Source organism: Pleurodeles waltl, chromosome 7, assembly GCF_031143425.1.
Source record: "Pleurodeles waltl isolate 20211129_DDA chromosome 7, aPleWal1.hap1.20221129, whole genome shotgun sequence".
Lineage (NCBI taxonomy): Eukaryota > Metazoa > Chordata > Amphibia > Caudata > Salamandridae > Pleurodeles > Pleurodeles waltl.
The window spans coordinates 1,314,233,019-1,314,260,069 of NC_090446.1; the positions used below are offsets into that span (position 1 = coordinate 1,314,233,019).

General features: G+C 46.4%; 1 protein-coding gene across 1 annotated transcript in view; it reads right to left on the minus strand.

The window, feature by feature from the left end:
- The window catches only part of SPHK2 (sphingosine kinase 2), a 185,317-nt gene extending 158,955 nt beyond the window's left edge, over window positions 1-26,362 (minus strand). The window contains exon 1 of the mRNA XM_069200637.1: window positions 25,619-26,362. The gene's annotated coding sequence lies outside the window, so the exon portion shown is untranslated. The remainder of the gene's footprint in view (window positions 1-25,618) is intronic.
- Window positions 26,363-27,051: the final 689 nt, after the last annotated feature.

Below are 27,051 nucleotides of genomic sequence, written 5' to 3' on the forward strand. Positions count from 1 at the left end.
TCATCTTGAGTTCAAGCTCAAAAGCTAAAATAAATCCAGGAACCGAGGAGCTTAACGCCTCTCTAGAGAAGAACAGAATAGATTAATTCTGTGAAGATGTGAACTCATATGGGCTCGTATAGATTCATACAAATGGTAATCCCAGGCTCCAAATAATTGATCTATTGTGTCAAGAGGCCCAGTCCTGTTCTATTAACATTTCTGTTGCCTGACGATCTTGCATCCCCAGTTATGGGTTACTGAACACTGAGATGGCACTGTTGAGGCCCTTTTATCCTTAACTAATGTTATCTGTTTACTTGTGACTATGACAGTACATAAACCCCATAAATCCTTCAATAAACCCCTAGGATCCAGACAGTTGTAAACAGTATAAAACAGATTACTTGCCTCCCTACATGTAAACGCAAGGGCAAATGTAAAAAATAAATAAATAAATAAATAATTAAAGAATTTTAGTGAGTCTACCATGGTACCAAGCCCTAAGGTTATATTTAATAATGAACTATCTGGGTATGGCCATGCCAGTGACCAAGATGGCAGCACAGTGCTGAAGCTCATGCAAATCAGCTCGGAGACCGCAGCTGATGGGTCAGCTATTGCATCCTTCTACTTCTTGGATGCTCCTGTCTGCCCCCTAAGCCCTAGGTGCTGAAAGTGCAGAGGTCCAGGGAAGCAGAACGCCACTACAGTACTCAAAAGCGAATGCAGCAGAAAGCACCGACTGCTCAACTCACACACTCTATCTACTCAGTGGCCTGGTTCCCCCCCCCCACCCCCCCACCTCCTACTACCCTTGAAGGGGTGCTGTAATTTTGTGCCAGTTCAGCTCTGACACTTTAGCGGGCCTGTGTACACCACTTTAGGGGCCTACAAGACACACTGCGGCCGGAAGATGCAGCTGACTCCTTCAACTGCCCAAAAACAGCGCTGCAGCCATGAGGGACAACAGCTGTTAGTGGCTAATAGGGTGGCATAATTTTTACTACTTCTTTGCCCTTTGGTCACTCAGCGGCCCACAAACGCCAGAGGGCCTGTTAGAAGACTTCCCGCCCGGCTTGCTTTCTCTGGCGACATTGACATCAGAAGCCTTGGTCCCCACTGCTACCCACCTCGTGGTGCCTCTCTCCTTTGCCCATCAGGCCAGAAGCCCCCTTAAATACCTACTCTGCCCCCCCAAACGCTCGCAAACTGGTCTCCTCCTCTGTGCTTCCCTTCAACTGGCAACAGAGGACAGCGGGACTCCCCCAGAGTGGCTAAGACATACCCACCAAACCTTATAGCCGGCTAGAACAAAGGGCTCCACTTCCGTGACAATTGGCACTGGACCACATACCACTGGTGTGCACTTTGGCCATAATCTTCGGGCACAGAGGAATAAGTGCTGGAGCATGGATTTACCCTTGCATCCTATTATAAATATGGTGCACAAATTGGACTTTGAGAAGTCCAAGATGACTGACACCTGAGACAGTGCCAGGTTGTGAGACTGGTGCGAAAGGGGCCCCCCTGAGACAGGACAGTTAACTGGTGTGGATGCCATCATGGCCAAGCTCAGAGCTGGATTTCGTGCTATTGACACAAGGTTTGATACCTTCACTAGCTGCCTAGACCATATGGGTGATTGCCTAGACTGACACAATATGCAGTTTGATGATGCAGAGGAGGCATATCTGGACTAGACGTCTGAGCAGCAACAACGGTAAAGTGAGTACAGAAATTGGAATGCCGCATCAAAAACAACAGCCACCAAAAATGAGCACCTGGAAGCAGCGGTCGTCACAACAACATCCGCATGCTAGGTACTGCGGAAACCACGCACACAGGCCGCCTTGATCTATTTGTGGTACATCTCCTCTCCGATCTTCTCAGGCAACAAAACTTTGCACCCACCTTCGTCTTCATGTGGGCCTACAGCTCCCTTGGGCCACCCCCATCACCTGGCATCCCACTGGGTCCAATCATTGCCTGGCTCCTCAATTTCAGAGGCACAGCCCTGAGCCTGGTACAGGAACTGGGCCAACTTCAGTACAAAGGAACAACAAATCCCTCTTCCCAGACTTCACGCTGGTGGTCTAAGACACCCCGCAGGCTCAATGACAACCAAGGCGGCATTATGGATGCTGGGACTGCACTATGGCATGCTTTACCCAGCCTACCTTCCGGTGGCTGTTAATGGCAAAACCAGCTTCTTTCACACGCCAGCAGATACCCTAGTGTTCTGTAAGCAACATGCCAAGGAAAGGTCCTCCACTAGACATAACACACCAGAACATCCTGAATCCCAGGGCACTGCCAGCATGGATCTGTTCCCTCAGAATTGACTTACCTAACTGATGCAGGTCCCTTTCATGTGGCGCTCCTGAACTACCCTGAATGACATTTTTCACCAGTTGCCAACAGGCTGTTTTTGGCATAGCACCCCAGATTACATATCATTGGCTCTATAACGAGACCCATTTTCATTGTTAATAGACAATCGTTTAAACAGGGCCCTTGTGCCGTTGCACTGCTATCTCCTTGTGGTGTACAACTCAATGGACTTTGAGGATTTATTTTCTTTTTCTTGTTGGTTACCACATTTGGGATTTGCCAGGCATGTTCTCGCCCAGTGTGGGTGGGATGCAAGGCGACAGAAGGGGTTGGGTTAATCATTTATAGTTTTTTTCTATTTCTCAGCAGCAGAAGACGCCTCACATACACAACATCATTGTGCCTAAAACACTTTAGTAGATGAAAGGGACATGAGATCCAGCAAAGTTTGTAGCAGGTATCAAATTTATGTAATGGAACATTAAGGGCCTTAACCCTTGAATGGGCAAACCCGGCATGGTACAGAGATTGCCTTCCTACAGGAAACGCACCTGCCCCCGGTGTTACGCACACATTCGCTGCCTTAAGGGGCTGCACCAACACTTTTCAGGCTACAGCATGTACTTGCACAGAGTATGCACAGTAATTCACAAAATCCTTTCCTATGCCAGCTTTCTTGATGATGGGGATAGGTATGTCCTGGTGGCTGGAACCCTAGCTGGACAGTGTATATTACTAGCCAAAACCTATGCTCTGAATACTGACACGTCAGACCATTTCTCATCTCTCCGGTCTCAGATAGAATGCTTATATACAGACCATTTCATACTGGGCAGGAACTTAATATGCTTCTCAACCCTTTGTCAGACACCACAGCAAATGCCCCAGCGAACAATCCCTACTCATTGAGCATGCTCCATGACATCTGCAACATTTACACTCCCAGGGACGCCTGGCGCCTGTGACATGCTGCCACTCTGGCATACACATTCCACTCTGCGCCGTACAATACATGGATGAGCATTGACTATTGGGTCATATCAGTCACACTTACTCAATGGCTAGGCTCCATCTCGCACCTGACAAGCACACACACTGACCACTTCCCGATCCAGATGTTACTATGCATTCCCCTTAGAGAGGGCCATGAATGCCAATGGCGATTTCCTACTATGGCGCTACATGATGAGCTCTTTCGCTATTCGCAATTACAGAATACTTTGAGCTTAACAAGGGCTCTACTAACTCCCAGGTCACAGTATGGGAAGCATTTAAGGACCATATTAGAGGCATGTGTATCTCTAAACACTCTAGGGTGCTATGCGACAACTGCAGGAGCCTGTCCCGTTTAGAGCACAAACTGGCAGATCAGGACCATGCAGACACTCAATAAAACCGCAGACCTCAACTACACAAATGTAATACTGTTTATAAGGTTATACCCATAATATCTTTAAAATCTACACATAGTCTTCACTGTAATCAACATAATCTCCCCAACCATACTGGCAGCAGTATCCAGTTGAATGCAGAAAAAAAGCCTGGATTCTTTGAATGGCCCTTCCTGCAAGCTACACTTTTTAAGCTAATCATACCGCACAGATTAATCTCCTTTATCATGTGCTTATATTACCAACCAATGGTCTGAATCTGGGCCAATGGCTCCTTATGTGCTCCCTTTGCCGTTACTAGGGGGACTCGGCAGGGGTGCTTCAGAAGAACCACTTACACTGTGGCTTGTAGTTCAAGCCTTGGCCCCTGCTATTCTCACTATATGCAGACAACTGTTGTTTATACAGCATCCTGCAGACAATCTAGCACCGATCATTTGAGACATTCTCTAATTCGAGGAATTCTTCGGCTTTCATATCAATTGGACCAAATCCGAACTGTTCCCCCTCAAAGATGCAAAAAATAAAATAGTGGTTCTGCCTCTGGTTTTTGGATCTTTTTTAAACATATCTATTCCGCTCACTAACTTCTTTTTTGCTTCCCTAAAGAGTCTACATTTGCAACTTATCTGGGCAGTGGGTGTCCCCATGGGTTGGGTGGTACCTACTCGTATTCCCATATGATCTAGGTGGGTTCAGCGTTCCTCACTTTCACTTGCATTACTTAACTGCACAGTGTCAATTTGCTCACTCTTGGTACCACGCAGATGCGCAGCTTCCATACTCTAAACCCAAAATATACCATGCCGCCCGAAACAGTTACGCTTGATACTCCACACTGGACCTATCGGATATCCAAACCCTACCCATCACCGGCTGGGCTGGGCAGAGACTTACCGACTCCTGGGTGGTGGGCTTCTCTATTCTCCTTCAAAACTTCTACCAGACAATCACAGGCTTCCCATAACACAGGAAAAACTAGTGCAGCGCACACTGAAGCAACACGCCTTCCATACTTCCAGGGACCTATTCCTGGACAGACATGTATTCACTCTAGCAGAAGATGTTAGATTCGCATATATCACACATATGGATTGTTTGTCATATTTGCTGGCACCCGAGAAGTTCACTCCACTGACTAATTGTAATTGTGTAATTACAGACAACGATGGCTCACTTCCAAACTATACCGCATCTCCATAGCTCTTCTGCCCTTTGTGATACAAAGCTTAGAGACACCTGGGAAAAGGAATTGAGGCAGCCCCTCCTTGATAAGATTTGGTATGCCTGCGGCGCTCAAACACACCTCATCTCCCCATCCACCACAGTAAGATTAAAGATGATTCGTTTTAACACAGAGCTTATGTCAAATCTAGTACACTGGCACGGCTCGACCCCACAATATCACCTAACTGCCCTAAATGTCACACTGCTGGGGCTGACTTTGCTCCCATGATGTGGACATGCAGTCATGTTCAATCATTTTGGAGAGATGTATTCAGCAATTTAACCTTTATGATAAACATCACACTTCACCTGAACCATTATTAGCATTCCTAGGCATACCTGCAACTGTGCGGTGATTACCGGCTATTGCACTACTTCTGGCCAAAAGAGAGATCATCCTCCATTTGGAGGAGGCAGAAGCTCACCCACCGTTAAGGCCTGGATAAAGAGTTTAGTGTATTATGACATTACCAGCTTCCCTCCAGCCTCCAGAATGAAAGCCATTTGGCAGCCACGGAGAGGTTACCTACTGACCTCAGAGAACCAGGAGCTAGACTCCTAACTTTGGGTGTTCCCCAGATACATCCCCAGAGAACCTTATGGACTTAGCCCATAACTGACAGCACTGTCCTACGCATCTGGCCTTACTGCCTTGAGCATCAATAGTACTTCTCTTCCATGTAGCAGGAATTGCCATTACCACCACATCACTCGCTGTTCTAATGTCTTCTACAATGCCTCAGTATACAAAATGTTTTGAATTACTCCTCGTATTCCGTGCTACTGTTGTTATGTATATAGCATCAACAAATTATAAAGTCTCCCAAAACAAAACAAAAAATGGACTAATTCTCTAAAATCCAAGTGGGCTATCTCAAGTGACTCCTGAGAAAAGCAACCAAAATGTAACGAAAGAGCCTATGACTCAGCATTCTTTCCCTTGTATTTGACACCCCAGGTATGAAAAATCATGGACTGCCATCTCAAACTTTGGCAAAAACCACTCAGGCAAGGCAACTGACGAAGCGGACTCTTCTCGTATGGCCACTAATATAACCAGCAGCCAAGATGTCAAGAGGGGATTGTTTAGCCATAGCCTTTTACTTACCTCCAATCAGCTCCTCCTTCGTGATCAAATACACTCTCCCAGATATCCCAACAGGTGCATTGACTAAGCTGCACAATATCACAGCTGTAAAAGTTTTAATTCATGCACAGCCTAAACAACTAATCACAATAATGTCAGACGACGGTAGTTAATTTCTACAGCAAGGACGTTCAGTTTTTCAGAGTATGCCTTCCAAGATTAAATACACTATGCATTCAGTTAGGGAATCGACTGACTAGGACTTTTGTGCTTCAGAGATGCTAAAAATCCCATGGTTTTGCCATTAGAGAGATCCTTGAGAGGATCTTGCCATATTTCGTCGTGACTAGCAACAATATTACAAGTACTACTCAAAGGAGACAAGCAATGTGACATCGCAAACTGAACCTCCCACAGGTACTGAAGAGCATATTTCTCCTCAGCTTGAGAAGCCGCTAGCACTTGTTAGTACTCCTTCATAACAACATACTGTTAATGAAGCACAAACCGTAACGGGTAAACTGTTCAATGCGACCATGAAGGAAAATTCCAGGAAACGCAGTAGTTAACAACAGCACAAAAAGGAAAGAAATTCCTTGAAATTGAAAAAACATCCCTCTCAAAGACAAAAAGGGAAGAAGAAGAGCACAAAGCAGCTGGATACATCTTGAAAAAGCTATACAATGAACCCAAACTAACAGGCGGGTCAAGCCTTGCTGGGGTGTAGATAAAACACACACTGACAAAGCCAATTAATCAAGCCTATGTAAGAACTATTGGCTTTGACAATGTGTTTTAGCCATCTCGTACACCAGAGCAGTTGCTGTTCAGCATGGCTAAACGTTCGTGGTGTAGAGGCCAGCATCGGGAAGCTGGAGTCTGCGAGTATTAGGCAAATGGGAGGCAGTATTATGCATTATGCATTAAACTGCAACTGTACACCCCCGGGAGCGAGAGTCTGCTGACAGCGGAACCTGGTGAGCCTAGTCAAGCCAGGCAACAAGGCAACTGTTGGAGGGCTCACGGAAGCAGTCCAGGTGCATGTGCAACAGTCGCCACGACATTTCTCTTTCCTTGTGACTCCCACAACCTCACTCTTGTTTCCTGTTCTGTGCTGAACTGTGCGCCTCACCCACTGGCCTTCGCCGTTGGTGATCCACAGCACCCTCATTTCATGTCGTGGAAGCATGGTGAACTGAGATGCGATTCACTGCAGTGGTGCAGCATCACGCTGCCGTTCTAGGTGTGAGAGCATAGGAGTTGGGGGGAGTGAGAGAGAGTTTGGAGGATCTGTAAGCTAACTTATTCCAAGGTTAGTCAGCTGGAGCACTGGGTGAAGCTTCTGGATGGTAGCCCGGCAGCAGCCTGGCACCCACAATCTTTACAAAAAGTCTGAAAAGATGGTACAAGAAGCTACATGGGCAATACGAACGGAAGCTGAACTGCCAGTACTGGTTTCATTAGTTCACTGGCATCATTAACGCAACTAGCACTGGGGTCACTGGTGTTACCGGAGACATTGGTAGTATCAATCCCAGTACTTAAATATTCTACCCCATTGTCTGAGGGTTCTCATGCCCCTGGCGAGAAGGCCAAGGGTCTCAACCAGTGAAGGGAGCCCTGACACGATCACCAGGGGGTTCACACGAGCCTGGAGGCCTCATCACCATGCTTCACACGAACCGATGTAAAAACTACAGCAAGGTGTGGGAACTCCGAGCTCAACTGCGACTCCACACCTATGAACTACAGTCTAGTAGCTTCGTTCAAAAACTAATCACAGACTATGCAGTGACCTTGAAACTGGAGTTATTGGAGGTTCTTGGTTCAAGCATTGTATGACGCACCACGATTTTTATTTATTTATTACTATGTTTTTATTGAGTCAGATCGGATCAACATGGATACAATTATTGCAAAGGAGAAACAGAGATACAAGGAACTCAAAAATAATCTAAAGCAATAAACTTGACGGGCTGTACTGGGAAAAAAGGGATTAAGAAAGGGGAAGAGCCCAAGGATACATACCCAAGAACACAAACAGAAACAGACCTATAGCATGCAGGAACAGTGATAGATAAACACTTAACTCTTATAGTCTAAACATTAAGACTCTCGGATTCCAGTTAAAGTGCCCCCCAAACCTCACAAAGTTTCTTAAGTGAGCTGATACCCCTGGGTATGGCCAGGGCAAGTTCTGACTGAGAGTCGTCGAACGATCGCCCACCATTAGGCAGTCTCCTATGGAATCAAAGATACCTATTCTCTGGCAATACCGAGAAGAGCAGTAGAAGGATAATACAGAGCTATTGTTTTCACCCTGGATCTTGTTCCATGTGGTATCACAACACTTCTTTAGGGATAAAATCTATAGTATACCCACAGCATGCTGCTGAAACCTGTCTCACCCTTTCCCAAAATCTCAGAAGTGTAGGGCAGGTTGAAAACATATGCAAGATGCCAGCTGTAAAGCAGCCATACTTGGGGCAGCTAGTTTTATCGGTGTCAGAAACCCCACTCATTTGGCTATTCTTTCTGGTGTATAGTACAGCATCCAAATAGTCTTGAATTGTTGTAGCTTAAGGTTGATTGGCTGTCTGGAGCCACCAACTCTCTCAAGGGCACTATGGATTTCGGAAGGCAGAACCTCATATGCAAGCTAAACTTTGTTCTACTTGCCTGCCATGTGCTGGCTGCCATCGGTCCGCTGTTCACAAAATCCACAATAAATGGTACTAAATAGCGACTGCGTACTTGCTCTATGGAAGCTGATCATGATATCAGGGTTTTCTGAAATCATGGGAATTTTGACTCTGGATAGAAAGTAATCCCTCAACTGCAGATACTTAAAACAGAATGATAAGGCAAGTCATAAGCAGCTTGAAGCTCCGCAAAAGAACAAAAAAAACATTCAAATCAAAAATATCCCCAACCGTTGTTACGCCTAGACCTTGCCATACACTGCATACAGAATCATGAAGGAGTTCTGGGAATGCCAGATTGTCCCACAATGATGTAACAGTTTGTATTAAATTTAGGGAGTACGCCACACATATTTCCCACCAGATGCAAGTGATGTCCAGTACAATTTTGAACTTAATACAGTTATAGTAATTGTAGATTGTGTGTGTTGGTGGGGAGAATCTGTAAAAGAAAAAGCCTATATTCGAGACCCACTGCAGTCAAAATAGGTATCCCTGAAGTAAGCTCCGATCCATACCCGTCTGCTGGAATCTAATCCGGACTTGGGGCCTTGATTTGTTTCTGGCTGAGAATTGCTAATCGAACTTCACTCTCAGAGAATTCCTTGTTTGTTAGATTGCCTTCTAACATCCTAAATGTTAAGGTGCTTTGAGTCTCCTCCATAGGACAATCGTAATAAACCCAGATCTTTGTGACTGGGGGTGAAAGTTTGCAGTGTCCAGCATTCCATCCATCTGCTCTTTTTGCTTTTGCCACCTTAAGTGGGTAGGTTATGCCCAGACGTGGGTCCCCTACTCACTGTACCACTGGATTCAAGCTAGCCTGGGTGATGAGGGGTCATATCCCGAAACTGGTCCTAGGGGTCTTGTTTCCGGTTCAGGGAAGACCTGGCCTAGAAGTTCGGATTGGACCATTCCCATGGGGAGCAGGGTCAAGACTGATTTGCATTTTGCTGGGTCCAAACTAGGGTGGCATGGTGAGCAAAGGAACAATGTGTAAACTTAGATCTGTGCTGGGGCAAGTGTTTGAAAAGTCTCAGCACTCCATCTGTCATCTTTTTTTGTCTGTCTACGGCAGGCTTACACAATAAATAAACTCAAAACTTATTGTGGCACAGAGTGCCATGGCATAGAGTAAAGTGGACTGGTACTGACTGGAGTGGCAAGATTGGAATGGAGTAGAGTAGAGTGGAGTTTAGTAGAATAGAGTGTCAGAGTGGTGTAGTGCATCCTCGAGTGGAGCAGACTTGCATGGTGGTCGATTGGAGTGTCAGAGTGGAGTGCTATGGAGTGTCAGTGATGTGACATGCACTGGAGTGTTGTGGAGTAGAGTGGCATAGAAAGGAGTGTGGTGTAGAGCCGAGTGGAGTAGCATAGAATAGAGTGCAAAGAGTGGAGTAGCATAAAATGTAGTAGCTTAGAAAGGAGTAACATGGAGAACTGCAAGTGGAGTAGCGTAGAGTGGAGTGGTGTTGAGTAAAATGGTGTACAGTGAAGTGGTATAGAGTAAAGTGGAGCAAAGTGCTGTAAAGGGTCAGAGTGGAGTAGGGAAAAGTGGCGTTCAGTGGAGTCAAGTGTCCGAGTGGAGTGGCATAGAGTGGACCGGTGTAGACTGAACTGGCATAGAGTGGAGTGGAAAGGCATAGAGGGGCATAGAGTGGAGTGGTGTTGAGTGTAGAAGAGTAGAGTGGAGAATGCATGGTGTGGTAGCACACTGCTATTACAGCGAACCCATTGTCAATTATAAAGACTATTACATTCGCACAGACAGAGAGAATTTACTGATAACACTATACAACGCACAGCCGAATAATGTGTGGAAATCGGCATCACTTAGTCTACTGATTTTGTTTGAGCCAATAAACGTGTGTTTCCAGTACACTTCAGAATTACAAAAAAAAAATTCATTTGTGCTTTACTAATTCTGATATATGTGTACAGTTTTACTGGCATTTACAATTTGTTTGTGCTAGAGAAAAACAACATCCTTCACCCTTTTTACATTTCCATACACAGCAAGATTCTCAAATAAATACTCTCACTTTGCAGTCAGAGAAAGAAAAGTAAACACCAAGCTCCAGAGAAGAGCCTGACATCTGAACTTTGTCTTTGAAAGCACAGCTAAAGTGACAAGAGAAAAACAAACTTTAAAGCTCTGTTTATTGCATATTCGCTTCTGAGCTCCACTATGTTTATTTTGGGGTGGGGGAGGTTCAGCACCCCCAATTCCCTTACTTCATGGGCCTATGGCATGGGTGCAAAATCGAGGAAGAGGATTAAGTTAAGCTATTAGTAAAGAGTACTGACCAAAATAAACAAGCTCATAGATAGAGCACTATTCCCCACAGACGTGCAAGATTGATGAACTGATACTGGAACAGATAGGCAGAATTAGTCAAGTAGAAAGACAGGAGACAGGAATCCTTTTCAAGGAAATACGGCATGTGTACTGCGTCATGAAGTAGCATAAAAGGGAGATAACCGAAAACACATACTCTTCTGGAGTGCCTCAAGTAAAAGAAAAAAAGTTTCCAGAAGATGAGTATGTAAGGAAATGGCTTCCTGTTGTAGTTACCCCCCACTTTTTGCCTGATAATGATGCTGACTTGACTGAGAAGTGTGCTGGGACCCTGCTAACCAGGCCCCAGCACCAGTGTTCTTTCACTTAAAATGTACCATTGTTTCCACAATTGGCACACAGATAAGTCCCTTGTAAAAGGTACCAGTGGTACCAAGGGCTATGTGACCAGGGAAGGTCCCTAAGGGCTGCAGCATATGTTGTGCCACCCTAAGGGACCCATCACCTAACACATGCACACTGCCATTGTAGATTGTGTGTGTTGGTGGGGAGAAAAAGGCAAAGTCGACATGGCATCCCCCTCAGGATGCCATGCCCACAAAATACTGCCTGTGGCATAGGTAAGTCACCCCTCTAGCAGGCCTTACAGCCCTAAGGCAGGATGCACTATACCACAGGTGAGGGCATAGCTGCATGAGCAATATGCCCCTACAGTGTCTAAGTCTATTCTTAGTCATTGTAAGTACAGTGTGGCCATATTAAGTATATAGTCTGGGAGTTTGTCAAAAACGAACTCCACAGCTCCATAATGGCTACACTGAATACTGGGAAGTTTGGTATCAAACTTCTCAGAATAATAAACCCACACTGATGCCAGTGTTGGATTTATTAAAAAATGCACACCGAGGGCATCTTAGAGATGCCCCCTTTGTTTTGCCCAATTGTTCAGTGCAGGACTGACTGGTCTGTGCCAGCCTGCTGCTGAGAGACGAGTTTCTGAACCCATGTGGTGAGGGCCTTTGTGCTCTCTGAGGACAGAAACAAAAGCCTGCTCTGGGTGGAGGTGCTTCACACCTCCTCCCTGCAGGAACTGGTAACACCTAGCAGTGAGCCTCAAAGGCTCAGGCTTCGTGTTACAATGCCCCAGGGCACTCCAGCTAGTGGAGATGCCCGCCCCCTGGACACAGCCCCCACTTTTGGCGGCAAGTCCAGGGGAGATAATGAGAAAAACAAGGAGGAGTCACCCACCAGTCAGGACAGCCCCTAAGGTGTCCTGAGCTGAGGTGACCCCTGCCTAGAGAAATCCTCCATCCTGAGTTTGGAGGATTCCCCCAATAGGATTAAGGATGTGCGCCCCTCCCCACAGGGAGGAGGCACAAAGAGGGTGTAGCCACCCTCAGAACAGTTGACAACTGGCTACTGCCCTCCTAGACCTAAACACACCCCTAAATTCAGTATTTAGGGGCTCCCCAGAACATAGGAAACTAGAATCCTGCAACCTAAGACGAAGAAGGACTGCTGACCTGCAGCCCTGCAGAGAAGACGGAGACAACAACTGCTTTGGCCCCAGCCCTACCGGCCTGTCCCTCTACTTTGAGAAAAACAGCAACAGCGACGCATCCAACAGGGTCAAGCGACCTTTGAAGACTCAGAGGACTACTCTGCATCTAAAAGGACCAAGAAGCTCCCGAGAACAGCGGCCCTGTTCAAAACTGCAACTCTGCAACAAAGAAGCAACTTTTAAAGACCACACGTTTCCCGCCGGAAGCGTGAGACTTTCCACTCTGCACCCGACGCCCCCGGCTCGACCTGCGGAAAACCAACACTACAGGGAGGACTCCCTGGCGACTTCGAGCCCGTGAACAGTCAGAGTTGACCCCCCCCCGAACTCCCACAGCGACGCCTGCAGAGGAAATCCAGAGGCTCCCCCTGACCGCGACTGCCTGCTTCAAGGAACCCTACGCCTGGAAAACACACTGCACCCGCAGCCCCCAGGACCCGAAGGAACCAAACTCCAGTGCAGGAGCAACCCCCAGGCGACCCTCTTCCTAGCCCAGGTGGTGGCTACCCCGAGGAGCCTCCCCTGTGCCTGCCTGCATCGCTGAAGAGACCCCCGGGTCTCCCTATTGATTCCTATTGAAAACCCTGATGCCTGTTTGCACTCTGCACCCGGCCGCCCCTGTGCCGCTGAGGGTGTACTTTCTGTGCCTGCTTGTGTCCCCCCCCCCGGTGCCCTACAAAACCCTCCTGGTCTGCCCTCCGAAGTCACAGGTACTTACCTGCTGGAAGACTGGAACCGGGGCACCCCTATTTCCATTGAAGCCTGTGTGTTTTGGGCACCACTTTGACCTCTGCACCTGACCGGCCCGGAGCTGCCGGTGTGACAACTTTGGGGTTGCCTTGAATCCCCAACAGTGGGCTACCTTGGACCCAACTTTGAACCCTGTAAGTGTTTTACTTACCTGTGAACTTAACATTTACTTACCTCCCCCAGGAACTGTTGATTTCTGTACTGTGTCCACTTTTAAAATAGCTTATTGCCATTTTTGCCAAAACTGTAGATGCTATTGTGATAATTCAAAGTTCCTAGAAGACCTGAGTGAAATACCTTTCATTTCAAGTATTGTTTATAAATCTTGAACCTGTGGTTCTTAAAATAAACTAAGAAAATATATTTTCCTATATAAAAACCTATTGGCCTGGAATTGTCTTTGAGTGTGTGTTCCTCATTTATTGCCTGTGTGTGTACAACAAATGCTTAACACTAACCTCTGATAAGCCTACTGCTCGACCACACTACCACAAAATAGAGCATTAGTATTATCTCTTTTTGCCACTATCTTACCTCTAAGGGGAACCCTTGGAGTCTGTGCACGCTATTTCTTACTTTGAAATAGTAAATACGGAGCCAACTTCCTACAGAGTACTATTGTAAAAAATCAAGGAGCCAGTCAGAGAGGTGTTAAAGAGACTATGCTCAATGGGAGGGACAAAGACATGCTAAACAGCCTAAAACAAAGAAAGCCATCAAATAGAAAGTAAGCAAATGTGAGTTACAAACCACCAAGCGGATGGGAAGCTATAGGTGGAATGCATTCCCAGGAAAGGTTTAAGTATGCCCCTAAAACGTCTTTCACAAAAAAGGAACTGCTGCCAGGTAAGCATTGATATAAAAAGTGCAGAAGTCACTGAGGGACCAGACTACTTGCCCAAGACCTTGGTTTACTGAATCATTTCCAAGATTAGAAAGAAAACTAATATTATTAATGATAGTGCACAAAGAGCTGAGCTGTGTAATCCATTACCCAAACAGAATGAGATAACAAAATGGTGAAAAGGAAGGAAATGCACTTTCACACTAAACCTTGTGAGCACATCATTAGTCTATTGCTGACATATGTAACTACATGTTTATTGATGTGTTCTTGGATGCTCATATAATAAGACCATTTAAAAGATCATGCCTCCTCATCATATTTCAACCTATTCCACCACTTACATTAATAACATCTCATGATGTAAAGCTTGTGAACCTATGAAAAGCTGCTAGAGCTGGTGGCAATCCACTGTCAGTGAATGAGCGATTGATTCTTGTAACATCAGCAAGCTCATTTTAGAGAATTTGGATAACCTGTGGATGATGGGAAATTATGTCCTACCATGCCAATTAACAGATGCATACCGGAAGAGTTAATCAGATGTGTGGCCCAATTCGACTACCTGGGCATCTGATTTGACAAACAACTTTAACGGCATGAGCACTTTAAAAAGGCAATTTTCTAATGCTGTCCTCAAATTTATGAATAGGGTAGCCGGCCTGTAAGTACAATTCTACAGATTTATAGGCAGAATGCAGTGGTGGTCACATTCTCTGGGGCGGAATTACAGGAATATAGTAATTCTAATGTGCTACATGTGGTTGAGAACACATTTTTGAGGTCATTATTGAGACTATGTCCAGGTACCCCAGTGACACAACTATACATTACATTAGGCATTGTTGTGACCATGAGAACAATTGTTTTACTACCTATATTCTACTGGCTGTGTGTAAACAGGAACCCACATGCAGACTCATCTTTGAAATTTTGAGGTGTCTATACATGCTCGCCCAGGGGGAAAGTGTTGGTTTTCACATCATGGATTCGCAACTGGGTCACCTTTGGAGTTTTCCTAGTTTAATTGGTTCTGATACCGTTGAAGTCATTAAGGAACAGTATTGGCCTCTCTGCTTAAAGAAATCTTGAGCACAAGGGTAGGCAGCATGCAACTTAAAACGCAATGTCGATGTAGGGTTTAAACCAGATCTGGACTTGGTCTCCCTGAAATATGCTGCATTTTACACTAATATTAGGGTGGAGGCTTGCCCAAAAAGTGTATATCTAGAAAAGTGTGGTAGACTTGCAGAAAGAAATGAACACTGTAGTTGTGCCATTTGTGGGAAACAGACAAAAACGTTTGGTTTGTTTTAGCTAGATAATCAGTACAGATTAGAGGAACGTGGCCAGAATGGCGGCGGGATCAGTCGCCTCCGAGTGGGGCTCTGCACTGTTTTAGGCCCATCACTTTACATCGCTTTACATCCTGCATGAATTTGCCCCAGGGGACCTCCCTTCGTATGGTGGAGCTACTACCTCCCTGCGCCTAGACTTCTGGCGATGAGGGGGCACGGTGAACTCCCGTTAGAGGTGCAGCTTGGCGGTGCAAGCTGAACAGTGGGGTCTACAACCCAGGACTACATAGCTCGCCTGTGGCTTGGAGCTGGGGGGCTTGGGACAGATCCTATCGACTGCTACGGGCTAGCGCTGAACTGGTGAAGCAGAGCCTCACTCCTGACATGGGACCTGAAGAACGGCACACGGCGAGGTGGAGGCAGCGGAGAGGTGGGGTCCTGGCACACATGACTGGAGAGCTGGCAGTGATCAGAGGCAGCGGTAACCAAAACATGCTGGGTGGCTCATAAGCAGGGAGGAAAGCTTTCAATGGCACCTTGCGCGAACATCGGAGGATGCAACCCCCTCCCAGTTGTGCCTGGAAGCCAACAGTGACTGCTGCGGGCCGAGCAGCTTGCAGGAGGAGAGGGGAGTTGCGCATTGGTCCAAGTGAGGGCATCAAAGCTTCCCCCGCCCCGCATGTAACTGTGTACAAGGGTGACGATGGAGGATGCACTGCTAAAGGTCGGCTTGTGCACAGCTACCAAGAGCTGTGCAGCCTGACATCTTAGGTACAAGACAATAACCGTGATGTGCCTACCACATGGTGGCCTTCTGTGCACACAGGCCTCACTGCCACTTTAGCCAGTATGCAAAGGAGCGATGTTAGGCTGCGCTCGCCTCCCCCTCTTGGGGCTTCAATTTTAACAGCACCTGGCAGCAGCAGGGTACTAGCAGCTGTCCACGCCGCCAGCGCAGCCTCAGCTACTCCAACTACCACGCTGGAGGAAGAGAGACAGTAGCCCCATCCACTGGGTCAGCCAGAGGCCGCTCCCAGGGGGCCCTAGGCCGCCCCCTCCCGATGAGCCAGAAGCGGCACTAAGCTGCCCAAAGTTTCTCAGGCCTACCTTCCTGTGCCGTCCTGCGTCACGCTGGGGTAGTCACGCTGCATGCTGCTAGCCAATGAAGGCAGTGACAGAGAAGTGAGCTGGGAACTGGGCAACCTGTGTGCACTAGTTCTTCTGCCCTGTGAAGGATACTAGGGGTGTTAAGGGCGTGGGCCCCCACCTCTAGGCTTGCCTACCACATACCCTGGAGTGGAACATCTCCTACCCAGAGACATTTGGATTGAGGGAGACGCACAGGGCCAAGTGCACATTATATGGGTGGTAAATTCTGCAGGAGCTGCTATGTTGCCTGAGAGGACTGGCTGCAGCGAGATACACGCGTGCCCCCCCCACAAGGAGAAAGCGAGTCATGCGCCATTGCAGGGAAAGGGCCTTGCCTATCGTGGCCGCATATGGTGAGGGGCATCGCTCTGGCATGTGGAGACCTCTGATGAAGCACCCTCCCACCCTTTCTGGCTGGTTGTTGCTTGGCTGCTTAGGTTCTGATGAGAGGGCAGTCATCTACTAAACTAAGCGCTTTGGCAGACATGAGAAACAGAGTAACTGGACAACTTGCTCAACCTTCAGGAGTCTCTTCTGAGATTACTAACACTGAACCGCTGAGTGCGGTGGATGGTGCAGACAGGAAGATGGTTAAACCGAAGATGCTCAGGCCCCCGTCCCTGCAGACACAGACAGTGGCTACGTTGACGGCCTCTCCCGCGCCGTCAGACCCGATCCATCAACTGGAGAAACACATAGGCATGCTCAATAGGGTACTCTAAGCCATCCAGGACTCCAAGGCTGCCATGGAAAATCAGCTTGGAGCTATCCAGGTAGAGACAGGCCTCTTGTGGGCTGAGTACACCAAGTTGGCGGCAAGAGCAGATAAGGCGGAACAGGCACTCACTTTGCTGCATCCCACTGTGGTGACGGTGCAGGACCAACTAAAGACCTTGCAGGCTGAGGTCTGGGAACTCGAGCTGCGATCCAAGGACGCAGTAGGGGGTTCGAGATGCAACAACATCCACTTTTTGGGGTTCACTGCGAAGGCTGAGGGTCCCAATATCGAACTCTTCCTGGAGGAGTGGCTCACTCAAATGGTACTGGCTGGCTGAGTAGCTAAGTTCTTCTCAGTAGTGATGGCACACCATATCCTGGGTCGTCCGCTGGCCCCAGGAGCTGCCCCAGGCCTGGTGATAGCACAATTGCTCAACTCTAGAACAGAGATCTCCTCCTGCAGCTGTTTTGGATGAAGGGCCCTTGGTCACATGGCAGCCATACCATCACAGCATATCATGACTACAATCCCAAGGTCCAGAGGAGTTGTACTACATTTGGAGCTGTGAAAATTCAACTGTGGAAACTAAGACTAAAAAATGCCTTGCTTTTCCTTGCAAAACTAAGCATGGTAGAGGCTGATATGACCCACTTTTTCGTCAAACCCAATGAGGCCTGGAATTGAAAGCATTCTAAAGGAGTTCAGGATTATTTAGGTGCGGAAGACTTGCGAGGATGGTCAGGCAGGAGACCCAGATGCCACTGACGCCCACACAAACCCCGCTCACACCCCTCAGAGAAACAGGCCTCCGAAGAAAGTGCAAAGTCAGAGAAGTCTTGCTTCACTGAGCCAACAGATTCCAAGAGCTGGTGCCTGACATTGATCTTGATTAGATGCCAGGAGGCCCTGGCTCCCTGGCCTCAGATGTTGACTCTATTACTACCTCAGTGAAATCACCTTGTAGAGAGATGCCTGAAAGAGGTCCGTACCTGCACTGGTGAATGAAATGCACATAGCTGGTGGGGGGAGTGGGGATCCGCTAAGTGGACAGATGTCATTTCTATGGATTGCAAGGGACCATAATGCATCGGGGGTACGCCACGGAGTGTGGGGAGACACAATGAGGGCTTGAACACACTGGGCCCACACTAGACCGTTTCTTGGTTGTTTATTGACCCGACCCTCCACAGATTTCTGCATGCACTGTTCTGCAGATATCACATGACTATTGTGGGACTACTGGAACGATGCATGTTAGAGTCCAGACCAAGGGAGTGGGTGTTAATGGTTTTGTTATGTTTAGTTAGATTTTGTGGGATGAGACGGGGCAAGGGGTCACAACTTTTGCATAAGCATACTGTCAGATCTGAGGGGAGGGACAACTTGATCATAATATAAGCTGCAAACTACAATGCCTTGACATAGAATGTAAGGGGCGTGGCAACACCTATACACTCTCATCGAATATATGCATACCTCAGACGTAGGCACATACACATCGCCTGCTTGCAAGAGACGCACCTAATGGCTACTGTGTGAGAAAAGGTCACCAGGAACTAAAGTGGGCAGGTTGTTGGCACCAAGTACTCTGCCTATGTGAGCGGGTCTTGATTTGGCTAGCACCAAGGGAGTCCCATTTGCACAGAGCAGAGCGATGGTGGACCCAGAGGGGGAGTTTACATTACTGGAGAAGGACCTAGATGGGCATCCGCTGTCTGTGGCCTCACTCTATGCATCCAACACACATCAGGGAGGTTTCCTGAGTTCTTTGTCCCCAGCCATACTCCGAGATCACCAAGCATCTAATCTTTTATTTTGGGTGTAGAGGTGGATTTTTAACTGTGTGCAAAACACTGATCTCGATCGTACATTTCTCCCCCAGCCCAGGACATAGGGCCTGAAGTCGAGCAAGCACTTTAAACATTGGACGGATATGACAACTCCATGATGTTTGGCGGTTAGGACACCCAGATGACGCAGAATATTCATACTATGCACCGGGCCACCCGGCACACACCAGATTATATATTTTGTAATGCAGAGTAATGGCCCAGAGACCGAAGCTCGGAATACCTCGGTAGGAAACTGTAAGACCATAGCCCCCTTATGATGTCCATGTCCAGGGGGGTGAAATGGCGCCAATTCCGACCTGGCATTTGAAGGAGGAGACTCTCTCAGATGCAGTGTACAGGGAAACTATCAGGGCTCACCTGCTACATTATTTTGCAGAGAATGAAGGCTCCACAAGATATAGGAGCGTTTAGTGGGATGCTATGAAAGTGGTCATGAGGGGACATTGCATTAAAACTGCATGGGGGGCACGGGCGTCCCTTATTGGTAGCCTGCTGGCGTTAGAGCACAGCTCTGGGCCACAGAGGTGGAAGCGGTGATTTTGAATACGGCAAGGGTGCGTTTGAGAGACCTGAAAGGTCAGCATAGAGAAGAAGCAGCTGCCTGTAACTTCTAGATCATAATTCATCACTGGTGCGGCAGCAGGCACACACGTACAAGATATGTCACACGTTGACGTGGTTGTTGCGCTCCGAGGCCCCCAAAACCATCATAGGAGTGGTTGCAACTCCATGGAAGTGATAGTTAGCTCCCAGGTCTTTGCTCAGTACTATGAAGTGCTCTACTCCCCTCCGACTAACCTGCCCACGGACTGCCAGCAGCAGTATACTGCTGCGGCAACCCACCCCCGGCTAGACCCCCTGTAGATACAGGAACTTAAGGTGCCCCCGAAGCTCGCAGAGATACAGGCAGTGATCCATTAGATGGCCCCCAATAAAGTACTGGGTACTGACGGATTTCCTGTGGAACATTAAACATCTTTCAAGGCCACGCTGGAACCCAAACTGCTAGAAATGTACAAGGAGGCACACCAAAGGTGTCAGCTACCGGACTCATTATCTGAAGCTCTCAAAGTAGTGCTGCCTACACCAGGCAGAGACCCCCTAGAGGTTAGTTCACACCGTCCATAACGATATTAAATACCAATTAAAAAATCCTAAGTAAAGTCTTGGTGAATTGCTTGCTCCCAACTCTGCAGATAATGGACCACCCGACCAGTGTGGATTTCTTCCTCATAGAGCCACTTAGGCTAACACGTGCAGGCTGTGTCACATCATGGATGCAGTTGCAGGGACTGGGGTGCTGCCAGTGGCAGTCTCCTTGAACTTTGATAAACCTTTCAGCACCCTTACTGCTGGTCTTGGAAGGGATGGGTATGGAGCTCGAGTTCCTACAATGAGTGTGGTTATTATACGTGGAACTGCGGGTGCAAGTCCACACAGGTTGCCAAGTATCATGCCAATTTGTCATCGCCAGGGGCACCCAGCAGGGCTGCTCCCTCTCTCCTGTTATTTTTTGCCCTGGCTAGGGAGCCGCTGCCCACCATTTTGCGAGCGAATGGCTCAGTCTGGGGCATGGATTTGGGCCCTGCATGTCATCAGGTGTCCCTGCAGGTGGACAACGTCTTCATGTATTCGAGAGACCACAAGTGCAGCCTGTCTGATCTCTGTCTTCCTGGATCGCTTTGGGGCTATGACAGGCCTATGGGTAAATTGGGACAAGTCCTGTGTCTTCCCTCTGCGGAGAATGGACCGGACCTAGACGGGAATACTGGAACCCACCCGGCTGCCTTGGCAATAAGAGACATTCCAGTATCTGGGAGTGAACGTATACCAGTCAGGCAGGGACCTCATTGATGGTAATCATGGCAGGGCGCTGGCGTCCTTGCAGGGTTCTGGACGCAACTACCTATATCACCCATGAGTTGCACTTCCCTCGCAAAAATGCAGCGTTTAATTTATTATTTTGCTGCAATACCCACGATTCCCACCAGGGCATTCTTTGTCAACCTGAGAAGGTTACTTTCTGAATTAATTTGGGGCAGAGCCTGAAAGCGTGTTACCATAAAGATGCTACAAAGCCCTCTGAAGGGAGGAGGCTTAGTGGTTCCAGATCCTGAGCTGTACTTTGCAACAGCTCAGCTGCAGTGGCCCATGTTGGTTGCGGAGGAGCTAGGGCTACTGGAATGGCTGCTGGCACTGGGTGGCCCGTCCCGTGAGATTGGTAGGCTGGCGCGAACCACTAAACTTTGCTGGGGTAAATATAGCCAGCCGAGGCGCCAGATGTCGCCATATGTCCCACAGCTGCTGCTTTGGAGTGTGCCCGGAATGAGGGACTTACGGAAGACGCATGACCAGACACCTTGGCAACTGACATGGGGTGACATGTATAGAAGAATTATACATGGACAGGAGATTTGTTCCTTTCCAGTAAGTTTATGGTCTGGGCGGTGGTCTATTCTTGGGCTACAATGACATAGTTCTGGCGATCAGAGACATATGGGAGGTGGTCAGGAGCTCCTGCCCTGCACCAAGGGTTGCAGTTCATACTGATGCATGGACTCGGATGAAGGGCTGTCATGATGCTGTATGCGGCGCTTTAAGCCGCTAACTCAGATAGCGCATGTCTCGGCAAACTCCACGGCACGCATGTTTGGGGACTGTTCTGTCGCCCAAACAGTGGGAGAATGCACTTGAACGGGTAAAAAAGGTGTCCCATAATGTACGCCTGAAATTTACCCAAATCAATTACCTACATCATACCTACTTTACGCCACATTGGTTGCATAGGATGTGCCCGGAGGTCACAGCAGTGTGCCCCCTTTGCGGACACCAGGATGCATTTAGGAGTAGGATAAACTTCAGCGACGTTATAAAATACTTTTTGCCATAAGCATACATCTTGCTATACATCGGTCAACATTACTACAGACAGGTGGTTGATGCTAAACGATGCACATCTGAGACAAAGCGTTCCAAAGTAACATATCGTGTGTGCAGTAATGCACTGGGTGCAGACCTGGTATGGAAACCCAACCACCAAGGGTTTCAAAATTACACAAGAAAACAGGCGGAACATATAAAATGAGCTGCCTATGTCAAGTGTTGTAAGTACAATGTGCATAAACAAGAGCAAACCAGGGCACTCCAAATATAAGTCCAAGATGAGTATAGTTACAGAAGAATAATTTTTAATTTTCTATACTGAGTGAAAACGCAATAATACTGAAAGATCAACATGTCCATATACAATAGCACGGCATAAGAGAGAACAGAAAAAACAGCCAACACATGTTTCGTCCTTTCGGACTTTTTCAAGGCTTAGAGAATGAGGTTACAGAAACTGTTCAACTATAACTTCTGTTAACCACTTGGAAATGGTACTAAATAAAAAATGGTGGACTAGTCTCGCAGACTAGTCTGGAAAAACTCTTATGGTAGAGAGAAGGGAGATTTCCAGATTGAAAAAACTGTGCCCAGTACGAGTATCCGAAATACAGGGATATCAACAGTAAGATTGAGGTCTAAATGGACCCAGCCTGTAGTGTTTTGTTTCGGCGTTCGGAAGAAACAGGAACGGGTATCACCGATCCCACGCAGCGCATCATAACGCTTCTTGCTATACATGGAGTTTGTTTAGTGCGGAATCCCTTTGCTTCCTATGCTGGTTCTAACAAGCCTTTACTGTCCAAAAAGTGTTGGCATTCGAACAAATGTGCTAGTTTCCCTATTTGCCAATAACTAACCATTGTGATAACACATTTGTTTTGTTAAATGTCAGAAACGAAATAGTTTTGCATTTCTGCATAAAACACATACAACCTATAGAAAACAATTCGTCTATATTATACAATACAAAAGTCCATGTTTTACTGCTTACAGGCTTCAAGAGTACAATGCACCAGACTTAGCAGAAATGCCAGACTGTAGCACGTAAAATACAGAATGTAATCTGATACTCTTATAGGCCCAAAGTCCACCTGGAGTGTCATGGAGTCAATTTCTAACTCTCCGCTGCACTTAGCTCTCACTCCTTTATTTCCACCTTTGGCATTTAATGGAAAACGCTAAACCTGACCGTAGTTCCCTTAGTTAGTTCTACTACTAGCCTGTAGCTCATACAGAACCACAACAAAAACAACATGACTGATCAAAGAGAAAAAAGGAAAGCAACAGATGTCTACATGACCTTCAAAGGTCTTCCAGTCCAAGTCCTAATAAGGAAGATCAAATGATAACTATCAAATGGAACCAAATTACTGTGACATACCATACGACAAAAACTAAGTTCTAACCTTTGTATACTCCTAGACTACTTCTGGTTTCAACACCTTGCGAGAACTCCAATCAACTGACTAAATTGCTATTATCATAAAAATCAAACGTATTCAAAATAAAAGAACACGACCCTACTCTATTCTAATTCTCCACTAAAAGGTTACTCTTCCACTTCAGGTGTACATTACCTTTTTAGGACCAGCCATGTTTCCAGCAGACGACGAGGCAATTTAGGTTGACAGGGCTACTAACGAATTGGATGAATTGGCATTTGGAACCACTGAACACTAGGGTCACACTTGAACCTAAATCATAATACATAATGCATACAATAAATGTGTTCAAATCGGCCCACTGCTTCCAGCGGCTCATTAAACAGAGACACCTTGGATATGGCTACATCACGGATAATAGAAGATCTACCAGTGTAAACTTTACAGATTCTTGAATTCTAGTCTTCTGATGTTACCCTTTTTGTCAAATAAATTGCCTGAAAATACTAAGAAACATAGCCACATCATACTTACATATATTCTTATGTAACATTTTTCTGGCAAGACACCAGTGACTTATTTATCTTTCATTTATTTTTCCCTGGAACTGAAGACACAAATGAACAAAGATTGCACATGTCGTTGTAGTCGCACCATATGAATGAATGCACCCAGAGTAATATGTCTTCAATATCCCGCCTGACACCATGAATGCCATTGTAAAAAGGTTAGACTCCGGCCATATTCACAAGCCGGTGAACAACTTGAAAACGTGGCTAAGCCTCAGACATTTTTATGCAAAGTCAACGCCAACATACATTTCACGCTTCAGTCTGATGTGCATGTTCATCACGTGAATTCAAGAAATATTAAAAGCAAATTACTCCTATAGCAACCTGGGTGAGTCACAGCACTCAAGTTTCCTGCATACTAGGTGGTCATTTATCCAGCTCAGGTGTTTATTCTGATACTTAAGGGCCTGAATTTACCAGAGGATAAACAAGACATCTGTTGGAATGCAAAAAGAAAACGTGGACTGGATGAGCAACTCAAGAATGGACTCGGGAAACACGAGTTCAGTCCGCAAACCTGTAGAAATTTGTAATCTTATTTTCCCGTCATTTTGGGGGGTCCACAATATGTGGCTGTGCTTCTTGCGTGCACTGGCACAACGACCTTGGTCGGCAGGGAGAAGGGTTTCGATTAAGAAGTATTTTGCGGTACGGTTGGAGGAAATACACCAAAACAATACCTGAAAATTGCTTACACCCCATCATGATTCGGATATTTCCTGTCGCTTTGGCAAGCTAAGACAAACACTATCAAGCTTGAAACTCAATCTGTTCACTCAAAACCATACCAACCTGCAATACTCTCACTGTGCGATGTCCTATTATTGGCATTTGAAGGGTTGTGGGCTCTTTAGCCCATAACGAGTTTCAGAGATTAACACAATACTCATATAAAATGTGTACTGTTCTCCTTATTAACGATACGACTACAGTACAATGTCCAAAAGCCTACAAACAACATGAAAACCAGTTTTCTGAAACGAATATCATTTGACACAAACAAAGCAATTAGCTTTCCCTCACTGAGGGATTCACAAACCAAAACATTAATTACTAAGTACGTTTTATTTGGTGAGGTCCTGACGTTCAGCACAAAAGCAGCAATCTAGCCGCATGTCTCAAAGTGTATACACTAAAGCTGATTTTGAAAGCGATTTATAGTATTATGATTGTAACAAATTCTTTACTACATTGCGATATATTTATTTCCAGAGTACAGTATCCATTTTTTATTCAGAACATATGGAAGAAAATCTCTTGCGCCAGCATGAGATCTAGCATAGATGGTAGGTAAACGTTAGGGAAAAACACTTGTGTACAAGTGAAAAGGGATGGAGTGATTTCTTTGGGAAACAAGTGACTGAAATTCACAAATAAAGTATAGCAGTGGGTATAGTATACAGATTTAAAATGACCGAATAATGCATTTACAGGAAAAGAAAATGCCTAGACATTCTGTAAACCAAACTCCGTGTTGACAACACAAATAACATATGTGGAGCTACTAGTAGACACAGAAAACGTAATCATAGGAAATAATGCTATTTTTAAAAACACGCATTTGTGGGCATTCAACCTGTACTTACCAGCCTCTCCATGGTCATCCAGGTGGTCAAACAGGGGCTACAAAATGACTGGCACAGTTTTAAATGTCAGCCAAAAATAAGTTAAAAATCCTACAAGGAGGGTTAATAAATGGCTTTCGGAAAAGTTAACCTTTTCTTGCAGATTGCTTGCTTCATCTGTCCACTGACTTTATTAGTACTACCCTTCGAAAAGAGATCCGGATGCGCGGAAGGCTTTGCAACACCATAACCCGGCTTTGAATTGTATAGTAATGACCCTTGGCGCACAGGTGTTTTATGCACAGAACGAATGCCCTTTCATACTGTGCAGCTCGTCCTAATTTATGCCCCCTTCACTTATGTACCGATTCTCCACCACCATCAAGACCCACATCCTGCAACGATGCGTAACGGTACAAAAATCCAAATGGTTGTAGCCCTAAGCCCTCATCAAGTAGTATCAATACCACACATTCAGTGGTATTGCTAGCCCTCTGCCAATGGTATCAATGCCCATTGGATAAACACCTCTCGTTCAACCTTTATCTCACTTTACGCCCAAACTTAATATCTGTGTAAATTGCCTAAAAGTTAAATATTTCTAGAGTTAAATAGCTCACACCCCCTTCTGCCTTTGGAATTACTACTTCCACCTTTCAGTACTAATATCCAGAGCCAGTAGGCAGTCTGTTCATCGACCCGATCTACAGTGCTCTCTCTGACACCTTCTGCCTTTTGACTCAGCTGCTTGAAATTACAGGAAGTGCACGGCTACCGGCTAAAACATAGGCATAGACGAAGGACTAAAGAAACAGACCACTGCTTTGACCACTCTTATCAGATAGCAAATACAACGGCCATTTTAAGCTTCAAAGTTAAACATAAAGCAGAAACAAATGAGACTGCACAACATCACAATTGCGTTTCAGATATACATTAAGTGATCTAGCACTTTACGACTAAAAACCAATTACTTTGCTCATTTTTCTTAGGAATTTTTGAAGACGATAATTTTTGTTGTTAAGGCTGACTGCTTATAAGTTTTCTAACATACTTTGTCATCGTTGTGGGATTTAACGAAATTTTGCATGTAACAGGACTGATAAACATGCACGGTATCCTTTCCGCATCTATTGTGCTTGTACGGGTGCGGGAAGTGCTTGTTTAAGAGAGATTGCGCCGTTTCTGATTGGCCCATACCACCGATGGGCGGAGCCTTTTGAACGACTCGTCATTACACCCAATCGCGCACGAACACCCCCCCTCCCACTCCCCCTCCCCCCTCCCTCACTCCTTAACCCCTTTGCTGCCAGGCCTTTTCCCCCCTCCTGTGCCGACCCTTTTTTTGGCTATTTGGGGGAGTTCGCGCTTAGGCCCTCATAACTTTTTGTTCACATAAGCTACCCACGCCAAATTTGCGTCCTTTTTTTCCCAACATCCTAGGGATTCTAGAG